General features: G+C 41.4%; 1 non-coding gene across 1 annotated transcript; it reads right to left on the bottom strand.

Moving 5' to 3' along the window:
- Positions 1-5,789: 5,789 nt before the first annotated feature.
- Positions 5,790-5,864, bottom strand: Trnar-gcg (transfer RNA arginine (anticodon GCG)). Its single transcript has one exon. It is a non-coding gene; the product is annotated as a tRNA-Arg (tRNA).
- Positions 5,865-6,456: the final 592 nt, after the last annotated feature.

The raw sequence follows: 6,456 nt of genomic DNA, 5'->3' as shown, positions 1-6,456 counted from the left end.
GCGAGCGTCTGAAGTGGTAAGATCTCTGGCTAAGTGCGTCTCTGCTAAGTCCGTAGGACAATGGATTTCCTAAGTTCAGCCTAACTGAAAATTTAATCACCTTTATTTCAGGTTTAGCTCTAAAATATCTAATGTTATCTTAAATTGCAACGCAGTGTATTTCGAGTGTGAAGTTCAGAATATCTTCCAGTAGTTGCTTTGTGAGTAAAGTGGAACCACGTGTTGATCAGTAACTCTAACTAAGATCATCAATCTTAAATGCGAATTTGTGTGAGATTATAACGTCTCCTCTTGACAATATTTTTCAATATAGCAACTTTTCTTTATGTTCAACCCACATGGGGTGTACTTTGTGAGACCAGTACCACGTGCTTATACAATTGTTTGACCCATCAGGTTAATAGTAAGACGATAGTAACCAGTTCGAGGTTTTTCTTTTGTAAATTGCGTTTCGAGGTAATTTATTTTAATTATCAAAATTATTGTGGAGTTACGCTCTTTGTGTAAACCAAGTTGACCACGTGAAGCATGTGGTGTCATCAAAGTAGCCCTTTCGTGTGTTATTTTATGAATGCAGTGTTGTATGCAGTCTCCCAATATCGGCTCCATATTTGATGTGTTCTGTAAGATTACAAACTCACATTTTCACAATCCTAAATAAGGCACCAGTTTAGTTATGAATCAAGTTTAATATGCTGGAATTTCAATGATCAATGTTAAAATAAATTTCCAAATATAAACTGATTTATTTCTTTTTATTTAAATTATATATATATATATATATATATATATATATCACCGGTTGTCATATGACGATTAAAAGATTATAATTAATGTTAGTCTGGTTGCGAATTTGGTAAGCTAGACTGGATACCTCGTGAAACAGTTGCTCAGTAATGCAAGGTTGACTTCCCCAGACAGCTCACAGCTTTTAACCCGCTTTTATCTTGAATATCAGCACCGCTATCAGAACAAATTAATGCAACAACCTTACAGTGTGATATCCTTAGGTTAGTTAGGTTTAAGTAGTTCTAAGTTCTAGGGGACTGATGACCTCAGAAGTTAAGTCCCATAGTGCTTAAAGCCATTTGAACCATTTGTACTTCCGGCGCCCGCTATACCCATTGAGGCTCATTTGTATTTCGGAGCCTGCACTATGAAACAACCGTTTTCTCAGCGCTTTCCAGCTCTGATGCGTCAAATGGCCGGAGAGATCTTAATAAACTGACTATCGGACACGAAGCTTTCGTTAAATTAAAATATGTCTTACGGTTTATTGGATTATGCGACATCTTTGTTTCTACACACTCTTTAATTTTGATGTCTCAATAACTTTTAGTTTGGGTCACGGCGCTAATCTCATCGTGTTTCATTTCATGATTACACTCGAGGAAGAGCTCGCTGGCAGCTGATTTGCTTGGTTGTTTTAAACTGATGAAAAAAAAAACCATTAGAACCACCTGCTTAATAGTTTGTTTGTCCGTCTTTGGAAATACATCTCTGATTCTGCGTGTCAGGGATCCGATAGTTTGACGATAGGTTTGTGCAGCTATGTGGCATTAGCTATCTACTCACAGGTCATGTAATTCGTGTAAATAACGGGCTGCTGTTTTGCGTACGCTGTGGTGACGCCCGATAGTGACCCAGACGGGTTCCATAGAATCCACAACAGGCGAATTTGGTCACCGAGATATCAACGTGAGTTCACTATAATGCTCCTCAAACCACTGAAGAACGACTCTGGCTCCGAGACAATGACAATTATATTGCTGAAAGGTGACATCACCGTCGGGGAAGACATCAAGCATGAAGGGATGCAGGTGGTTCTGCACACGATAATGTATCTTATAGCATAAATACTGTTCCCACCAGCCTGCGTCCGTGGCGCGCTGCACGTTTCGAGTCGCCGTTCACTATTCACTCGAAGAGCTGACACGTTTCCATTGATCGACGATCGAATCCCCATGGTCCCAATGCCCACTGCAATCGTAACTGACGATGTCAATGGGCCAACATGTGAACATATAGGGGGGTGGTCTGCTGAGGAATTCCATGTTCAACAATGCACGATGACCGGTGTGCTACGAAACACTTGCGCGTGCACCAAGATTGTGTTCTTTCGGCAGAGATGCCATGGATCACCCACCATCTTGTGATGTTACAGAATAAAAGTGATGTTGTTATTCAATGGAAAGTTGGAAATTGAGATTTAACTAACTGTTTTATCAATCACAATTGGCGTAAGAATCATGGATTGACCATTGTCATAAAATATTGCATTATGAGATGTGAATAGTTTTTACTTGCAGTTTCGCGTGGCTTGAGGCAGTCACAACTAGCGTGCTATTGATTAAGAAGTTGCGTTATCGTCTTTCTAATTACTTTATGGTCGTAGATACGATCATACCCGGTTGTGAAGTTATTGTTATGACAAAACAATTTCCTAAGGGACCAGAAAGTTCTTAAGGACGCAAAAACAACTGTAACATCACACAAAAGGGAAATTCACTATTAAAGCTGATGAAAGAAGACGATAAAACAGTTTTCTTTTTATCAATGTAACACGCACATTGGACTGCTGATCTTGGTGTCTGTAATATTAGAAAAATGCATAATTAAAATGAAAATAATACTGAGGAGATAATAGAAATGAGCACTGCTAAATGATTCAGTATTCCCAGAACAAATATTTATTATAACTAAAACATATATCGTACCTTAAGCTTAATACTACAATGACGGTAGATTTTTATGTCCGTGTCATTTCCATTGAGCGCTCTTTTATATAGCCATTGTCCTTTTGAGTCACCCGTGCGTCGTCACGATAAGTTTTAACAGTTCTTCTTACACTTCACTCAAACTTAGACGGAACACGTTTTTTATTTATTTAGTAAAAATAATTAGATCAGACCGCCACAAATCTGCGTCCGTCTTACTCGAGAAAAACAGTAAAAGTCTTTTTAGCGCTCAAGGCTTCATTTGTTCTCCAGCGAACAAAATAGTGAAGGATCGCATACCTATCCGTATTTTTCTGTTTATATTGCCGCCCAAAGACGACGAATTACATTATTTAGAAAATTCCACCGTCGCTATGCGACGCCTTATTATATATTAATCATTCTTTATAAACAAGTATTTGCCTTCTGGCTGAATTTGCTATTTTAATTAAGCCAAAAATAGCGAATATCACAATCTGTCCTACTTTACAGAGCAGACAAGCCCCCGAACCCCACATTCTGTGAAGAGTCGTGGACGTCCAACCATTTAGCACCTAGTTATAGTTTCTACCTCTTTCCGTAGATTCTCACGACTGTAGCACTTGAATAAGCGACAGCTTCACTGTATTTCTTGTCAGGGATGGTGATGGCTCGAGGAGTGGAGATCCTGCTCAGTGTGGGTGGGTTTGCCATAAACACTGTGACCTTAGGGTTTTACTCTCAACCAACTCGTAGAGGTACAGTATCTGGCTCTCTGGCTCTCTTTAGCAAGTTCCATCGTGAGTTTCGTAGGAGGGTTGCTAGAGTTTAAATGACACTTATTAACAGGCACTGCGTAATAGTAATCTGCCCTTTGTCAAAGCCACTTATCTCAATGGGTTTCCCCATTTTCAACTATCTTTGATCCCCCGCCGGTATCTGCTCCGCTTAAATATTTTTGTTACCTCGTCACGTGCCCGCAACGCCACCATGGGGCATACAACGTCGCTGTGGGCAGTGGTCATAGTGTTCTGGCTTATCAGTGTAGTCGGATGTGTCACTGATGTTGTTTGCATCTCTCTTCGACTGGCCTAAAAGTCTGCCCCACGTGGGACGTCCACCATCCGCATCGAATGCTGCACACACTTGGCGATCTAGATCGTCTTTTACGTTACGAGGAATACCTTTTTACCTTTGTTGACGCGAGCGAAATACATTGGATACCATCTTTCCATAGGAATCTAGCGATATTTCCGGAATTTTTGCCAGCTTCTCTTTTCCATTATCAGACTCAGCATATTTCTCAGTCGTTGCTGATTCTGACAGCAACGACCGCTCAATTTGTTGTTCTGAGTAGCCTATCCATTTATTCGGAACACTATTCATGACAGTCGCTGTTCTTTGGCGAGACTAATCTTGTTTGACAGCGTTCGAGCTGTATGGACCAGAGTCCGTAGCACTATATTTCTTTGTGAGGGATAGTGATGGCTCGAGGAATGGAGATGCAACCAACTTGTACACGTACGGTATCTGGTCCTCTTTAACATGTTCCATAGTGAATTTTGTATGGGGACTGATAGAGTTTAAATGTTCGAGGCTTTTTTTATTTTTATTTTATTTTATTTTTTTTTACATGTGGCCATACCACAAATATATGGTGTACGTGTCGATAGAAACACGTTGGCTTAAACTTGACGGTTTCAAGGGCATTTGCTCCAAGGTACACAATGTATAAGTTCAGGAGATAACGGACTACCCATTGTCAGGCCATTAGTTTCTTAATAACATTTTTTCTATCAAACAAGAAACAAGCAGGCGAGAGAACGTGCCTGAAGAGTTCACTGAAACAATCGTTGAATTTTTACACAAATAGTTCTAAGCATTCAGAAAGTGGCATTCACGTAAAGAGGGAAACCAGGTCGAAACTGATCATTATATCCGTATCCTGGAGCCGCAGAGTAGAGTTGTAAATGTGCTTCTCACAATTCCCAACAAAATCGCTGAGATGAATTACTGATATTTGGCCACCTGGTAGGTAGATGTGCCAATATCACAAACTGTGCATCTTAGGGGAATAGGTTCAGTGTGTAGCGTAGAAAATTTCAATATGTGCAAGCAAGACTTGGACTCCGGCACTCAGTGTATTAAGATCTCGTCACCCATCTGTTTCGCGGAATGACCGTGCTAGCTCTGAAAAACAAATGAGCAACAAATGAACATCAAAGGGTGTAGTGGCCGCCGTGAGTTGAACCCTGTTACAAACAGTAGCGCGATGCTAACAATACTTAAGTGGTCTGGGTGAGGTCTAGGCAGCGATTACGCATAATAACATAGCTCACAGCACCGAAGAAGATGGCTAAGTAGGTCGTCGAAATATCGAGCAGATAAATGGAATCAACAGTTCAGCTGAACACCTGCGAGTGCGCAATTAACGAGACTCCTGTTCCAGTGGAGCGGGCCCCACATTTCCACCTCGTCATCCTGCCATAGGTTTGCAGTGGTTTCCAGAAATAGCTTTAATTAAACGCCAATTGGTTCCATCAACAAAAGCACTACAGATTCTTCCCCTATTCTTGTCTAAATGTGTAGCACATTGTCTGTAGGTAAACTGTAGGTGGAGGATGGGCGAAAGGAAAGGATTACTGATGTCAGCTGCATCGGGACATTACATGAAATTAGTGGCGACGATTGAAAATGTGTACTGCACAGGGATCCGAACCTGAGATCTCCTGCTTACAAGCCAGGTGCGTTAACCAATGCGCCATCCAGGACTATCTTGCCACGCCTCACGGCCGACCTACATTCCCAGCAAGAGCCACCTATTCGCAGTACCTGTCCATTTCCTCCATGCTAGCTACTCGGACGAACTCGTACATCCGCACTGAAGAAGGTGGATCCATTGGCCGTCTAGGCGTATCAGTTATATGAACGTGTGGTGTCTGTTCTTTCGGACATGCGGGAATCTCAGTGTAGCGAGCATGGAGGAAATGGACAGGTCTCATTGTCTTTATTGTCTTTGTTGTTTCCAAAATGAATTTTTCGAACTGCAGCAGAGTGTGCGCTTATATGAAACTTCCTAGCAGATCAAAACTGTTGCTGGACCGAGACTCGAACTCGGGACCTCTGTCCTTCGCAGGGAAGTGCTCTACCAGTTGAGCTACCCAAGCACTTCTCAAACCCCGTTCTCTCAGAAATCTCCGCAATAATCCCTCTTCGGCGAGTGCTAGTCCCGCAAATTTCGCAGGAGAACTACTGTGAAATTTGGGAGGTGGAAGATGAAGTAATTGTGGAAGTAAAGCTGTGAGGACGGGTCGTGAGTGGTACTTTGGTTGCTCACTTGGCAGAGTATTCGCCTGCGAAAGGCACAGTTTTGATCTGCCAGGAAGTTTCGTCTATGTTGCTGCTTGTAACACTTCCAGGGTTTACAAATAAAACTCAATTGTATTCTGTTATGTTGCTGTTTAATATCGAGTTCGCTTTATTTATACTGATGTCGCACATCGGAACAGATAACTTGAAAGTCCTGAAAAAGGAAGTCTGACGTAAGAACACTGTACGACTGGCGACGCCTGTACTGCAAATTCACAATCAGTTCTCCGAATAAGAGCCCACATGTGACGTCACAGTGGAACTAAACTTCGAGAAACCACCTGAAAATTCAAATTAGAAATTTGTTTCTGAAATCTCAATCATACTAACTGCCAGATCGAAACATGATTATTTTCTATAGAACCAACATAAGGATTTTGGAATAATATTG

This window comes from Schistocerca cancellata, chromosome 5, assembly GCF_023864275.1.
Source record: "Schistocerca cancellata isolate TAMUIC-IGC-003103 chromosome 5, iqSchCanc2.1, whole genome shotgun sequence".
NCBI lineage: Eukaryota > Metazoa > Arthropoda > Insecta > Orthoptera > Acrididae > Schistocerca > Schistocerca cancellata.
Note: the sequence above shows the minus strand (reverse complement) of the source record. Positions and strands in the feature narration are given on the sequence as shown.